General features: G+C 54.5%; 1 long non-coding RNA gene across 1 annotated transcript in view; it reads left to right on the forward strand.

Annotated features, from left to right (window-relative positions):
* LOC145527776 (uncharacterized) overlaps positions 1-16,292 on the forward strand; it is a 681,763-nt gene that overhangs the window by 463,993 nt on the left and 201,478 nt on the right. The window contains exons 61-62 of the long non-coding RNA XR_014069857.1: positions 1,751-1,862; positions 9,392-9,503. This is a non-coding gene — a long non-coding RNA (uncharacterized LOC145527776). The remainder of the gene's footprint in view (positions 1-1,750; positions 1,863-9,391; positions 9,504-16,292) is intronic.

Raw genomic sequence — 16,292 nt, forward strand, 5'->3', positions numbered from 1 at the left:
CAATAGGAATTCTTTCAAGCCCTGAGCACAGCTTCTCTTTCCAGTGATTGGTGTGGGCTTGATCTTCCTCCTTCCATCTCTCGCCGTTTTGTGAGAACAGGTCCATCCTTCCCTTCTGGGGTAGATGGACTCGTGGGTATCACTTCAGTGAATGGCATTGGCAGTGGGGGTGATAATTCCCTTCTCATTGGAAGACTTTGCTGTGAGTATTAGAAATGCAAGTGACTTCTCTTCCCCTTCCTCCCTGTCCATGTCTCAGAGCCACCGGGAAACAGAGGCCTCATCCACGGTCACACAGGCCTGAGGGGGTGCAACTAGACTGTTGTTTCTTCAGGCCCTCAGTGCTGGACATCATCCGGGATACTCTGTGTGTGTCTTCCTCCGTCTGGTGTCCCTTCAGACCTTTCCCTAGTTTTCACAGGCTTGTTGTGTTGGCGTTCTTTGTCTGTTTGGAGACACATCCTTGATAAGCTTTGTGTTTCCACTCATTCGTCTCGCGATGTATGACCTGTCTTTTGCTTTTGTCATGAGGTCTTTCCCACAGTAGATATCTTTGATTTTGCAAAGTCCACTGTATTCTCTGGGTTTTTTTTGTGGACTGCCTTTTAGTTTTGTGTGTGAAGACTCAAAGCACGTGTCCGGTTTCTGCTCATTGTTCTTCTAGATTTGTGACAAGTTTTCATGGAAAGTTTGTCTAGGGATAACTGGAAGTGAACTCGGTGTAAGGTGTCAAGTCTCCATCTCCATTCATGTCATCCCCTGCAGTTTCCAATTCCCTGTTCCTGAGTGGTTTTGGAGACCTTGTGGGAAGGTTGGTTGCATTGGAGTTTGCATTTCCACCTTGATTCGATTCACACTGTTCTGCCCTCAGGGACACTGTCAAGGGGGAGTGAGGAGCAGCCTGCACTTCCTGCAGTGACCACACGGTGGGGCGAGTGCTGCTCTCCCCTCTGGGAGCCCCAGGCCACAGGCATCCCAGTGAGGAGCCAGCTCTGTGCTCAGCTGAAAGGAGTTAGTTAGTCTCTCAGGAGCCTCTGAGCCCTTGCCTTTGGATCACCCAGGGTGGGCATTTACTGGGACAGAAATAATTGCCCTGAATTCCATGGACGGAAGAGCCTGGCTGTGTAGAGTTCGTGAGTTGCCGTGAATCAGACACAACTGAGGACACAAAAATTCAATAGATTAAAACACTTTTTGGGGGTGGGGGGGAGTGAAAGAGGGTGATGTGGGTTTTTTGTCTTCTATAACAGCCAAGGGAAATCTAGTTTAAACCTAAATTCACATAGATGGGAAAGGTATATCTCTCCGTCACCCTATTTAAAAAAAAAAAACCTACTACACTTTTCTGAAAGTTTATTTAGTAGCTTCCTTGAGCAGTTTACTATGGAGCATTTTTTTTTTTCTGTGACATTGGCCTCATTAAAAAGTACGGTTTGCCTTTACTGGATAATTTTGTTCATTGGTTTCTTAGGGAACCTTGGTAATATTTGAGTTTCCTGGGGAGTATGGTCACATGACCTGGCCCTGGCCAATCGGTGCGTTCCACCTCCCTGGCCACTGTGATTGGCTCCGGGCTGGGGCAGTGCCCAATCGGGGCCCAGGGCCGGGCCTCCCGTTGGAAGCCAGGGGAAGACGAGCTCTCGTCCTGCTGGGGTAGGGGAAGGGGTGGGGCCGGGGCAGGTCAGGCTCCAGCAGTGGGAGGGGCTTGAGGTCCGCCTGCGGCAGTTGGTGACGTTCCTGCTCCCCTCAGGGCAGAGCCGCCGGCCTGAGAATGAGGGCGCTGCTGAGCCCAGGGCCTGGGATGGCCCGTTGCTGCTGTGGTCCCAGAGCTCCACCCGAGACCTGAGGGAAGCCGTCTGCCCGTGAGTCCTCTCCCACTTTTCTGTCAGCTTGTTTGAAGCATGCTGGGTTTTCTGCCCAGCTGGCTAAGGGGAGTCCCTGGAAATGCAAGGGTGTGGGTTTTGGCAGACTTCAGGGAAGACATGCCAGATGAGCCTGGGAGACTCCAGGTTAATCTGGATTCAGGAGATATCTCTTCGGGCCAGCTAGTAATTGTAGGATAAGCCTAATGAGCCTTCAGAGGATGAAGAGAGTAACGTGCCAAGGTAGCAATCGATGTCCTCATTCGAGAGGATGAAGCTGGTGCTCAGAGAAGGGGGGAACTTGGCCACAGCAAGGAGGTGTGCACCCAGACAGGACCCCCCAGATCCGGCCATTGGAGCTCAGGGAGGCCACTGGTGTGGCTTGTCCCTGTGGCAGGGGCCGAGGCAGGCAGCCCACCCTGATTCCTGCGGGGGCCTGACTTGGGAAGTGCCATCTGGTAGCTTTGAGACTCACCAAACCAAATTGCACTGGAGAGAGGAGGGACACCTTCCTTCATCCACCCCCCACCCCCGCCGGATTCCCACATACCCTGACCCCTTTCTCTTGATTTCGGAGCCATTTCCAGAGTCCCGCTCATATGACCTCATTCGAAGTGCACTGTGGACGAGCTGCCATCTGCAGCTGCTACCACAGCAGCCAAGGGCTTTAGCTCCCGACTACCTCCCTTCCTTTGGAACTTGGGGGCCCTCTACTCCCCACTTGCACACCACAGACCTTTGCTGAGGATTGTGGGGACCCTCACTCAGTTTGCAGCACGTTGTAGCCATCCCTGTCCTCCCTTGAAACTCAGCTTGTGAGCTCCTTTGGAGCAGCGTGGCCCACCTGGCTGCAACGGAAGACACAGCTGACAGTGAAACAACAGCTTAGATCTGAGAGCCGGAAAGCTCTGTCAAAAGGGACCTCCCTCTTCACACCGTAGAGGCTGTAGGAGCCGCCAGGCTTTCGGAACCAGTGCTGGGGCCAAAATGACTCCACAGCTGTTTTCCTTCCTGGGGAGGGTTCTGGCTCGAGCGGGAATGGCTCAAGTCTCCTAAGGTTCTGAAAGCCCACTGTGTGCAGATTCACGGTACACAGAGAGGAAAAGGTGGAGTCCTACCCTGGAGGTGGTCACAGCTCACGGATGAGCCAGGCAGGCAGGCAGGCAGGGCATGAGAACACCTGAGCTGCCTTCATGAGTGAATGGTGTGGGGGCAGAGGAAGAGAAGCCGGTCTGCTCCCTCGTGTGGTGCCCAGGGCAGGTTGTCCCCAGAGGAAACCCTTACGACGGTGAGGACTATCACTGCTGTTTCCCAAGGGGTTCCGTCGGTGCGTGTCTTCCCCGGAGCGGTCAGGCCGTCTCTCAAGTACACTGGCCATGGGCATTGCCTCTCCTTGGAACTTCCCATGTGTTTCTCTTTTTTATGGAACAGTGATTTTCTAGAGTGGTTCTGGGCCACAAGGATGTTGGGTCATTTTCTAGCCTTCTGTCATGAAGAACGCTTTCCTGGGCATGGGGGTGGTTTGTTGTTCCAGCTCCCTTTCTTGGCTTCTTTTGGGAGCTGGTGCAACAAGAGGAGCTCAGCCTCTGCCTTCTGGCTGAGATGTCACCCTTCAAACAGCAATGCCTGCCTGGAGATAATGATGGCAGTTGCCAAAAGGGCTTCGTTTGGCACATGGTATCTTGAAAGGACGTACACCGTCCTTTCAGCTATCAAAGGCTAGTTCAAATGACATAAAAATGAGAACTCTCCAATGGAGTCTTACAGTAGGTGGAGAGTCCGAAAAACACTCCTTCAGTCATTTCACTGAGAGTCATTGATTGGGGACACCAAGAATATAGGAAGGAATGCAGAAAGAAAAGATGAAATTGTGTTCAGGATCGGGGGGAGGGATGAACAGGGCGTGCTTGCTTGCCTTGAATCCAGGCTTTGTTGGGGGGTGGGGCATAAAGATCGAACGGGTCTGAAACTACAAAGTGGTGATGGTAACACAGTATCACCAGAGTTACACAACAGTGATCCCAGATTGCAACAATGATGAAAAAGTTTACTAATCCCAACTTAAAAAACAAAAATACAGGAAACCATACAAAAAATAAAACATCACCAGAAAGGTGGAAAGAAACCAAATGCAAAGCAGTTCAGGGGAAAGGAACTCCATGTCCCCTGGGGGCAGACCGAGTTGCCGGCATCCACGGTGAGCAGACAGGGATGGAGGCTGCAGAGCCGACCGCTCCCCTGGACGTGGTGTTTCCGGCAAGGGCTCTGGGTCTCTGTCCAGAGCGGGGGCTCTTTCTCCCTGCAGGGCTGGGTGAGTGATCGTGGGCATCTGGGTGTTGCGCGGGAGCCAGGGCAGGCTCTCCCTGCCGAGGCGGTGACTCCTCCTCTGCCTCGGGTTCTCTTGCCAAAGCCCGAGCAGGTAGAGGTGCACGTGGAGGTGGAGGTTCTCGCTGAGGGGGTGGGACATCAGTGCCTGGGGCTGGGGGTCCTGCAGGCACGGAGATCCGATCTGCCCGGTGTGCTGGCCAGTACCCAGCTGGCCTGGTGTCTCTGCGAGGGCAAGTCTCGGTTCTCCATCTGCCCTCGGTGGATCCCTGGGTCCTGCACCTGGAGCCACCACCTCTTTAGGGACAGGTCTGGGAAGTGGAGCCTGGTTCCAGTTGGAGGCCAGTGCTAGAGTTGGGGGAGAAGCAAAGTTTGCCCACAGGCCAGCCTTGGCATGTGCATAACCCGGGACAGAAACCTTCCAAGAGGTTCCCAAAGAATACCCAGCGTCAGATGTCTTTTGGGACTGAAGTGTGCAAGATGGGGGGCGGGGGGTGTGAGGCCAGCGCTTGCTGCAGGCCCAGCAGCAGCTTTCGGGGACTCGTCCCTGTGTAGCTCAGCACCCCTCCCCACACACTCCCGTGCACCAGCCCCAGCGTCCTCACCTCTGTGCTCTGGCGTGCTGGGCTCCAGGTCCTCCTGGTGCCTCAGAGGCCGGGGTTCTCTGGACTCTGGGTCGGAGCCGGGTGTGCTGAGCTCCGTGGCAGCCTCAGACTGGGCCGCCGGCTGTATCCTGGGCGGTGTCTCGGCAGCAGGCCTTCCCCACCTCCGCGTCTCCCCCGGTGGGGCTGATGCCTCCGTGGGCACGCTGACCTGGAGCCTGCACTGGGCCTCACGGGCGAGCGGGTGGTGCTCCGACCCCTCCCTCTGGGAGCTGGATGGGGTGTCCCCGTCCTCGGCCTCGTCACGTGGGAAGCTCTGCAACGACAGTGACCGTCAGCCAGCCATGCTGGGAGTTTTCCGAGCTGGGCCTGGCCAGTGGAGCCGCTGCTTCTGCCTGCTCGAACTTCTCTTCCCAGAAGGGTCAGAGACGTGTGTCTGCTCAGATCCCCACCCGGGAGGAAAGAGACCCATCTGAGGGTGTGAGGTCAGCCTGGCGGGCCGGCGCTGCCCACACTCTCCCCATCCCGCCCAGCCTGCTCTCCCCTGGGGTGTGGACACAACTTGTCCACAGGCTTCTGACCCCACATCCGCCTGGGCTTCCTTGAGGGGGACACAGCCCGAGAAACCCGCATCCCCACACACAGGCAAAGGACCCGGTGTTTCCGGGTGGCATGGGAGAGGTGGCCTGGCCCGGCCTGGGGCTCCCCGTGTTACCTTTCTGTTTCTCCGGGCAAAGGGCCAGAGGCCTCTCGGGGGTGTCCTGAGCCAACGTCGACAGGGTGCCCACGCACACTGCCTGTGAGCTCTCCTGAGGCCCCGGCCTCTGGGCAGGGGCAAACAGCAGAACATCTTGGCAGCAAGTGATCTGGCTGGGGGCTCCTCTCCGCTCTGGAGGCCTGGATACCCGGATTGCGGGTTCTGATGGGTTCTGTTGCCGGCAGGTGACATCATCTCCTGGGGTTCGTGCTGAGGTCCCTTCCCCAAAACTTCCCAAGGGAATCTCTGGGTTTCTGACTGCTCGATCACCCCCCTTAGGCCATGTGCAGGCACAGTGACACCCACACGGCCCAGCCCACAGCCCTGGGGAGGCCTGGGTTCAGCCAGGGCCTGAGCTCCGAGGACCATGCTGCTCTCAGACCAGGCTCCTTCTTCTCATAAGTGGTGTGGCCCTTGACAACCATATGCCCCTCAGGGTTTCCCCAGTCTCTCCATCTGCAGAGTGGGGGTCATTCTCCCATCTGCTTCCTAGGCCTGTCGGCCTACGAGCAGCTCCATGCCTTTCCACCTGGGGCCGATATCACGTGGAGCTCGTGCGCTGAGACTTCAGAAAGAAAGATTCCATCCAGGGCTGGCACAGCACAGAATGGGGCAGAACGAGGCCTGGATGCGCCGTGGTACCCAGGAAAAGGCACTCCCCCTCCTGACTGTTTTGAGACCCCGCATCCAAGTTGGAGGACCGAAAGGAAGACTCGAAGGTCTCCCTCTCTTATAGAAAAGAGTAGCCAACTTTCTGGTCCTCTGTTTCCATTGAGATTCTGTTGAAGTGTCCCAGCTCGGCTTCTGCGGGTGGCTGAGCTTCTACTGGCTCCCTGCGTTCTTGTCTTTTCCTCTCCAAACCTTCCGTCCTTTTCCCCCTTCTGGGGTGGAAGGGCGCTGTCATTGCTTCTACCTTCGAGACAGATTGAGGAAAAGTCTGGACCATCGACTCCTTTCCTCTCTTTGGTTCCGTGTCTCTCTCTGGCTGTGTCCCTCTCTTTTCCTTTCTCAATTCCGTCTGTGTCTTCCTCTTTCTCTCTCGTGTGTGGATGGATGGATGGATGCTAGGGATGCACATGTATATGATTAGATGAGAGTTATGTTTTAGGGATAGGTTAGAGGGAGAGAAAGGCTTTAGGTCAGAGTTGGTCATGGGGGAAGGGTCAAGGGTGGTGGTGGTGTTTCTTGGAATCTGAGTGCTGTGCATTCTTCGTCTCTTTCCATATGAACCCCTTCTCAGATACACCACTTGCAAGGAGTCTCTCGTGTTCCGTTTCCTATCTTTTGCATTTGTGAATGCTTAGCTTCTCTGTTGTGAAGAGGTTCCATTGGATGGAAACCCAGTGGTGTACTTCGTTTACCTCTTTCCCTTACTTGAAGAGACCCATTTCGACCTCCGCCCAGCAAATGGCAAGGAGACTCTGATGTTAAGGAGCCTTTGACCGACGCTTCTTTCTAGCTATCTCATGACATCAGTCTTTAGGGTGAGGTTTTTCCCCGATATTGAGGTGGTATGAGATCAAAACCCATAGCGTTCTTCAGATGTAGCTGTCTGGTTTTCCCATGGACATTGATTGAAGAGGCTTTCCTGTTCCCATTTGGATATTCTCCCCGTCTGTGTCAGAGATGAGTTGACCATGGATGCTGGGGTTTGTTTCTGGACCCTCAACTTTATTCCATCGATCTGGATCTGTGTGTGTTGTTGTATTCCCAATAGCATACTGTCCTGCTGCTGCTGCTGCTGCGGCTAAGTCACTTCAGTCGTGTCTGACTCTGCATGACCCCATGGCCTGCAGCCTACCAGGCTCCTCCGTCCAGGACATTTTCCAGGCAAGAGTACTGGAGTGGGTCGCCATTGCCTTCTCCGATACTCTCCTGAGGATCCTAGTTTGGTCGTCTAATTTCCTTTCACACAACCTTGGATGTCCGTATCGGGGCTTTTTCGTCGGATTGTATTGACAATGTAGGCTCCTTTCTGTTTCCGTACCCCCTTTGCAATTCTTTGTTCGGTGCGAAAATGCATTGGCATTTTGGGAGGAATAGCATGGAAGCTGTGGATTGCCATGTGGGGCTGTGACATGATTTTCCCAATAGGAATTCTTTCAAGCCCTGAGCACAGCTTCTCTTTCCAGTGATTGGTGTGGGCTTGATCTTCCTCCTTCCATCTCTCGCCGTTTTGTGAGAACAGGTCCATCCTTCCCTTCTGGGGTAGATGGACTCGTGGGTATCACTTCAGTGAATGGCATTGGCAGTGGGGGTGATAATTCCCTTCTCATTGGAAGACTTTGCTGTGAGTATTAGAAATGCAAGTGACTTCTCTTCCCCTTCCTCCCTGTCCATGTCTCAGAGCCACCGGGAAACAGAGGCCTCATCCACGGTCACACAGGCCTGAGGGGGTGCAACTAGACTGTTGTTTCTTCAGGCCCTCAGTGCTGGACATCATCCGGGATACTCTGTGTGTGTCTTCCTCCGTCTGGTGTCCCTTCAGACCTTTCCCTAGTTTTCACAGGCTTGTTGTGTTGGCGTTCTTTGTCTGTTTGGAGACACATCCTTGATAAGCTTTGTGTTTCCACTCATTCGTCTCGCGATGTATGACCTGTCTTTTGCTTTTGTCATGAGGTCTTTCCCACAGTAGATATCTTTGATTTTGCAAAGTCCACTGTATTCTCTGGGGTTTTTTTTGTGGACTGCCTTTTAGTTTTGTGTGTGAAGACTCAAAGCACGTGTCCGGTTTCTGCTCATTGTTCTTCTAGATTTGTGACAAGTTTTCATGGAAAGTTTGTCTAGGGATAACTGGAAGTGAACTCGGTGTAAGGTGTCAAGTCTCCATCTCCATTCATGTCATCCCCTGCAGTTTCCAATTCCCTGTTCCTGAGTGGTTTTGGAGACCTTGTGGGAAGGTTGGTTGCATTGGAGTTTGCATTTCCACCTTGATTCGATTCACACTGTTCTGCCCTCAGGGACACTGTCAAGGGGGAGTGAGGAGCAGCCTGCACTTCCAGCAGTGACCACACGGTGGGGCGAGTGCTGCTCTCCCCTCTGGGAGCCCCAGGCCACAGGCATCCCAGTGAGGAGCCAGCTCTGTGCTCAGCTGAAAGGAGTTAGTTAGTCTCTCAGGAGCCTCTGAGCCCTTGCCTTTGGATCACCCAGGGTGGGCATTTACTGGGACAGAAAAAATTGCCCTGAATTCCATGGACGGAAGAGCCTGGCTGTGTAGAGTTCGTGAGTTGCCGTGAATCAGACACAACTGAGGACACAAAAATTCAATAGATTAAAACACTTTTTGGGGGTGGGGGGAAGTGAAAGAGGGTGATGTGGGTTTTTTTGTCTTATATAACAGCCAAGGGAAATCTAGTTTAAACCTAAATTCACATAGATGGGAAAGGTATATCTCTCCGTCACCCTATTTAAAAAAAAAAAAAACCTACTAAACTTTTCTGAAAGTTTATTTAGTAGCTTCCTTGAGCAGTTTACTGTGGAGCATTTTTTTTTTTTTTCTGTGACATTGGCCTCATTAAAAAGTACGGTTTGCCTTTACTGGATAATTTTGTTCATTGGTTTCTTAGGGAACCTTGGTAATATTTGAGTTTCCTGGGGAGTATGGTCACATGACCTGGCCCTGGCCAATCGGTGCGTTCCACCTCCCTGGCCACTGTGATTGGCTCCGGGCTGGGGCAGTGCCCAATCGGGGCCCAGGGCCGGGCCTCCCGTTGGAAACCAGGGGAAGACGAGCTCTCGTCCTGCTGGGGTAGGGGAAGGGGTGGGGCCGGGGCAGGTCAGGCTCCAGCAGTGGGAGGGGCTTGAGGTCCGCCTGCGGCAGTTGGTGACGTTCCTGCTCCCCTCAGGGCAGAGCCGCCGGCCTGAGAATGAGGGCGCTGCTGAGCCCAGGGCCTGGGATGGCCCGTTGCTGCTGTGGTCCCAGAGCTCCACCCGAGACCTGAGGGAAGCCGTCTGCCCGTGAGTCCTCTCCCACTTTTCTGTCAGCTTGTTTGAAGCATGCTGGGTTTTCTGCCCAGCTGGCTAAGGGGAGTCCCTGGAAATGCAAGGGTGTGGGTTTTGGCAGACTTCAGGGAAGACATGCCAGATGAGCCTGGGAGACTCCAGGTTAATCTGGATTCAGGAGATATCTCTTCGGGCCAGCTAGTAATTGTAGGATAAGCCTAATGAGCCTTCAGAGGATGAAGAGAGTAACGTGCCAAGGTAGCAATCGATGTCCTCATTCGAGAGGATGAAGCTGGTGCTCAGAGAAGGGGGGAACTTGGCCACAGCAAGGAGGTGTGCACCCAGACAGGACCCCCCAGATCCGGCCATTGGAGCTCAGGGAGGCCACTGGTGTGGCTTGTCCCTGTGGCAGGGGCCGAGGCAGGCAGCCCACCCTGATTCCTGCGGGGGCCTGACTTGGGAAGTGCCATCTGGTAGCTTTGAGACTCACCAAACCAAATTGCACTGGAGAGAGGAGGGACACCTTCCTTCATCCACCCCCCACCCCCGCCGGATTCCCACATACCCTGACCCCTTTCTCTTGATTTCGGAGCCATTTCCAGAGTCCCGCTCATATGACCTCATTCGAAGTGCACTGTGGACGAGCTGCCATCTGCAGCTGCTACCACAGCAGCCAAGGGCTTTAGCTCCCGACTACCTCCCTTCCTTTGGAACTTGGGGGCCCTCTACTCCCCACTTGCACACCACAGACCTTTGCTGAGGATTGTGGGGACCCTCACTCAGTTTGCAGCACGTTGTAGCCATCCCTGTCCTCCCTTGAAACTCAGCTTGTGAGCTCCTTTGGAGCAGCGTGGCCCACCTGGCTGCAACGGAAGACACAGCTGACAGTGAAACAACAGCTTAGATCTGAGAGCCGGAAAGCTCTGTCAAAAGGGACCTCCCTCTTCACACCGTAGAGGCTGTAGGAGCCGCCAGGCTTTCGGAACCAGTGCTGGGGCCAAAATGACTCCACAGCTGTTTTCCTTCCTGGGGAGGGTTCTGGCTCGAGCGGGAATGGCTCAAGTCTCCTAAGGTTCTGAAAGCCCACTGTGTGCAGATTCACGGTACACAGAGAGGAAAAGGTGGAGTCCTACCCTGGAGGTGGTCACAGCTCACGGATGAGCCAGGCAGGCAGGCAGGCAGGGCATGAGAACACCTGAGCTGCCTTCATGAGTGAATGGTGTGGGGGCAGAGGAAGAGAAGCCGGTCTGCTCCCTCGTGTGGTGCCCAGGGCAGGTTGTCCCCAGAGGAAACCCTTACGACGGTGAGGACTATCACTGCTGTTTCCCAAGGGGTTCCGTCGGTGCGTGTCTTCCCCGGAGCGGTCAGGCCGTCTCTCAAGTACACTGGCCATGGGCATTGCCTCTCCTTGGAACTTCCCATGTGTTTCTCTTTTTTATGGAACAGTGATTTTCTAGAGTGGTTCTGGGCCACAAGGATGTTGGGTCATTTTCTAGCCTTCTGTCATGAAGAACGCTTTCCTGGGCATGGGGGTGGTTTGTTGTTCCAGCTCCCTTTCTTGGCTTCTTTTGGGAGCTGGTGCAACAAGAGGAGCTCAGCCTCTGCCTTCTGGCTGAGATGTCACCCTTCAAACAGCAATGCCTGCCTGGAGATAATGATGGCAGTTGCCAAAAGGGCTTCGTTTGGCACATGGTATCTTGAAAGGACGTACACCGTCCTTTCAGCTATCAAAGGCTAGTTCAAATGACATAAAAATGAGAACTCTCCAATGGAGTCTTACAGTAGGTGGAGAGTCCGAAAAACACTCCTTCAGTCATTTCACTGAGAGTCATTGATTGGGGACACCAAGAATATAGGAAGGAATGCAGAAAGAAAAGATGAAATTGTGTTCAGGATCGGGGGGAGGGATGAACAGGGCGTGCTTGCTTGCCTTGAATCCAGGCTTTGTTGGGGGGTGGGGCATAAAGATCGAACGGGTCTGAAACTACAAAGTGGTGATGGTAACACAGTATCACCAGAGTTACACAACAGTGATCCCAGATTGCAACAATGATGAAAAAGTTTACTAATCCCAACTTAAAAAACAAAAATACAGGAAACCATACAAAAAATAAAACATCACCAGAAAGGTGGAAAGAAACCAAATGCAAAGCAGTTCAGGGGAAAGGAACTCCATGTCCCCTGGGGGCAGACCGAGTTGCCGGCATCCACGGTGAGCAGACAGGGATGGAGGCTGCAGAGCCGACCGCTCCCCTGGACGTGGTGTTTCCGGCAAGGGCTCTGGGTCTCTGTCCAGAGCGGGGGCTCTTTCTCCCTGCAGGGCTGGGTGAGTGATCGTGGGCATCTGGGTGTTGCGCGGGAGCCAGGGCAGGCTCTCCCTGCCGAGGCGGTGACTCCTCCTCTGCCTCGGGTTCTCTTGCCAAAGCCCGAGCAGGTAGAGGTGCACGTGGAGGTGGAGGTTCTCGCTGAGGGGGTGGGACATCAGTGCCTGGGGCTGGGGGTCCTGCAGGCACGGAGATCCGATCTGCCCGGTGTGCTGGCCAGTACCCAGCTGGCCTGGTGTCTCTGCGAGGGCAAGTCTCGGTTCTCCATCTGCCCTCGGTGGATCCCTGGGTCCTGCACCTGGAGCCACCACCTCTTTAGGGACAGGTCTGGGAAGTGGAGCCTGGTTCCAGTTGGAGGCCAGTGCTAGAGTTGGGGGAGAAGCAAAGTTTGCCCACAGGCCAGCCTTGGCATGTGCATAACCCGGGACAGAAACCTTCCAAGAGGTTCCCAAAGAATACCCAGCGTCAGATGTCTTTTGGGACTGAAGTGTGCAAGATGGGGGGCGGGGGGTGTGAGGCCAGCGCTTGCTGCAGGCCCAGCAGCAGCTTTCGGGGACTCGTCCCTGTGTAGCTCAGCACCCCTCCCCACACACTCCCGTGCACCAGCCCCAGCGTCCTCACCTCTGTGCTCTGGCGTGCTGGGCTCCAGGTCCTCCTGGTGCCTCAGAGGCCGGGGTTCTCTGGACTCTGGGTCGGAGCCGGGTGTGCTGAGCTCCGTGGCAGCCTCAGACTGGGCCGCCGGCTGTATCCTGGGCGGTGTCTCGGCAGCAGGCCTTCCCCACCTCCGCGTCTCCCCCGGTGGGGCTGATGCCTCCGTGGGCACGCTGACCTGGAGCCTGCACTGGGCCTCACGGGCGAGCGGGTGGTGCTCCGACCCCTCCCTCTGGGAGCTGGATGGGGTGTCCCCGTCCTCGGCCTCGTCACGTGGGAAGCTCTGCAACGACAGTGACCGTCAGCCAGCCATGCTGGGAGTTTTCCGAGCTGGGCCTGGCCAGTGGAGCCGCTGCTTCTGCCTGCTCGAACTTCTCTTCCCAGAAGGGTCAGAGACGTGTGTCTGCTCAGATCCCCACCCGGGAGGAAAGAGACCCATCTGAGGGTGTGAGGTCAGCCTGGCGGGCCGGCGCTGCCCACACTCTCCCCATCCCGCCCAGCCTGCTCTCCCCTGGGGTGTGGACACAACTTGTCCACAGGCTTCTGACCCCACATCCGCCTGGGCTTCCTTGAGGGGGACACAGCCCGAGAAACCCGCATCCCCACACACAGGCAAAGGACCCGGTGTTTCCGGGTGGCATGGGAGAGGTGGCCTGGCCCGGCCTGGGGCTCCCCGTGTTACCTTTCTGTTTCTCCGGGCAAAGGGCCAGAGGCCTCTCGGGGGTGTCCTGAGCCAACGTCGACAGGGTGCCCACGCACACTGCCTGTGAGCTCTCCTGAGGCCCCGGCCTCTGGGCAGGGGCAAACAGCAGAACATCTTGGCAGCAAGTGATCTGGCTGGGGGCTCCTCTCCGCTCTGGAGGCCTGGATACCCGGATTGCGGGTTCTGATGGGTTCTGTTGCCGGCAGGTGACATCATCTCCTGGGGTTCGTGCTGAGGTCCCTTCCCCAAAACTTCCCAAGGGAATCTCTGGGTTTCTGACTGCTCGATCACCCCCCTTAGGCCATGTGCAGGCACAGTGACACCCACACGGCCCAGCCCACAGCCCTGGGGAGGCCTGGGTTCAGCCAGGGCCTGAGCTCCGAGGACCATGCTGCTCTCAGACCAGGCTCCTTCTTCTCATAAGTGGTGTGGCCCTTGACAACCATATGCCCCTCAGGGTTTCCCCAGTCTCTCCATCTGCAGAGTGGGGGTCATTCTCCCATCTGCTTCCTAGGCCTGTCGGCCTACGAGCAGCTCCATGCCTTTCCACCTGGGGCCGATATCACGTGGAGCTCGTGCGCTGAGACTTCAGAAAGAAAGATTCCATCCAGGGCTGGCACAGCACAGAATGGGGCAGAACGAGGCCTGGATGCGCCGTGGTACCCAGGAAAAGGCACTCCCCCTCCTGACTGTTTTGAGACCCCGCATCCAAGTTGGAGGACCGAAAGGAAGACTCGAAGGTCTCCCTCTCTTATAGAAAAGAGTAGCCAACTTTCTGGTCCTCTGTTTCCATTGAGATTCTGTTGAAGTGTCCCAGCTCGGCTTCTGCGGGTGGCTGAGCTTCTACTGGCTCCCTGCGTTCTTGTCTTTTCCTCTCCAAACCTTCCGTCCTTTTCCCCCTTCTGGGGTGGAAGGGCGCTGTCATTGCTTCTACCTTCGAGACAGATTGAGGAAAAGTCTGGACCATCGACTCCTTTCCTCTCTTTGGTTCCGTGTCTCTCTCTGGCTGTGTCCCTCTCTTTTCCTTTCTCAATTCCGTCTGTGTCTTCCTCTTTCTCTCTCGTGTGTGGATGGATGGATGGATGCTAGGGATGCACATGTATATGATTAGATGAGAGTTATGTTTTAGGGATAGGTTAGAGGGAGAGAAAGGCTTTAGGTCAGAGTTGGTCATGGGGGAAGGGTCAAGGGTGGTGGTGGTGTTTCTTGGAATCTGAGTGCTGTGCATTCTTCGTCTCTTTCCATATGAACCCCTTCTCAGATACACCACTTGCAAGGAGTCTCTCGTGTTCCGTTTCCTATCTTTTGCATTTGTGAATGCTTAGCTTCTCTGTTGTGAAGAGGTTCCATTGGATGGAAACCCAGTGGTGTACTTCGTTTACCTCTTTCCCTTACTTGAAGAGACCCATTTCGACCTCCGCCCAGCAAATGGCAAGGAGACTCTGATGTTAAGGAGCCTTTGACCGACGCTTCTTTCTAGCTATCTCATGACATCAGTCTTTAGGGTGAGGTTTTTCCCCGATATTGAGGTGGTATGAGATCAAAACCAATAGCGTTCTTCAGATGTAGCTGTCTGGTTTTCCCATGGACATTGATTGAAGAGGCTTTCCTGTTCCCATTTGGATATTCTCCCCGTCTGTGTCAGAGATGAGTTGACCATGGATGCTGGGGTTTGTTTCTGGACCCTCAACTTTATTCCATCGATCTGGATCTGTGTGTGTTGTTGTATTCCCAATAGCATACTGTCCTGCTGCTGCTGCTGCTGCGGCTAAGTCACTTCAGTCGTGTCTGACTCTGCATGACCCCATGGCCTGCAGCCTACCAGGCTCCTCCGTCCAGGACATTTTCCAGGCAAGAGTACTGGAGTGGGTCGCCATTGCCTTCTCCGATACTCTCCTGAGGATCCTAGTTTGGTCGTCTAATTTCCTTTCACACAACCTTGGATGTCCGTATCGGGGCTTTTTCGTCGGATTGTATTGACAATGTAGGCTCCTTTCTGTTTCCGTACCCCCTTTGCAATTCTTTGTTCGGTGCGAAAATGCATTGGCATTTTGGGAGGAATAGCATGGAAGCTGTGGATTGCCATGTGGGGCTGTGACATGATTTTCCCAATAGGAATTCTTTCAAGCCCTGAGCACAGCTTCTCTTTCCAGTGATTGGTGTGGGCTTGATCTTCCTCCTTCCATCTCTCGCCGTTTTGTGAGAACAGGTCCATCCTTCCCTTCTGGGGTAGATGGACTCGTGGGTATCACTTCAGTGAATGGCATTGGCAGTGGGGGTGATAATTCCCTTCTCATTGGAAGACTTTGCTGTGAGTATTAGAAATGCAAGTGACTTCTCTTCCCCTTCCTCCCTGTCCATGTCTCAGAGCCACCGGGAAACAGAGGCCTCATCCACGGTCACACAGGCCTGAGGGGGTGCAACTAGACTGTTGTTTCTTCAGGCCCTCAGTGCTGGACATCATCCGGGATACTCTGTGTGTGTCTTCCTCCGTCTGGTGTCCCTTCAGACCTTTCCCTAGTTTTCACAGGCTTGTTGTGTTGGCGTTCTTTGTCTGTTTGGAGACACATCCTTGATAAGCTTTGTGTTTCCACTCATTCGTCTCGCGATGTATGACCTGTCTTTTGCTTTTGTCATGAGGTCTTTCCCACAGTAGATATCTTTGATTTTGCAAAGTCCACTGTATTCTCTGGGGTTTTTTTTGTGGACTGCCTTTTAGTTTTGTGTGTGAAGACTCAAAGCACGTGTCCGGTTTCTGCTCATTGTTCTTCTAGATTTGTGACAAGTTTTCATGGAAAGTTTGTCTAGGGATAACTGGAAGTGAACTCGGTGTAAGGTGTCCAGTCTCCATCTCCATTCATGTCATCCCCTGCAGTTTCCAATTCCCTGTTCCTGAGTGGTTTTGGAGACCTTGTGGGAAGGTTGGTTGCATTGGAGTTTGCATTTCCACCTTGATTCGATTCACACTGTTCTGCCCTCAGGGACACTGTCAAGGGGGAGTGAGGAGCAGCCTGCACTTCCAGCAGTGACCACACGGTGGGGCGAGTGCTGCTCTCCCCTCTGGGAGCCCCAGGCCACAGGCATCCCAGTGAGGAGCCAGCTCTGTGCTCAGCTGAAAGGAGTTAG

This window comes from Giraffa tippelskirchi, chromosome 11 (assembly GCF_054371585.1).
Source record: "Giraffa tippelskirchi isolate mGirTip1 chromosome 11, T2T-mGirTip1v1.2.pri, whole genome shotgun sequence".
Taxonomy (NCBI): domain Eukaryota; kingdom Metazoa; phylum Chordata; class Mammalia; order Artiodactyla; family Giraffidae; genus Giraffa; species Giraffa tippelskirchi.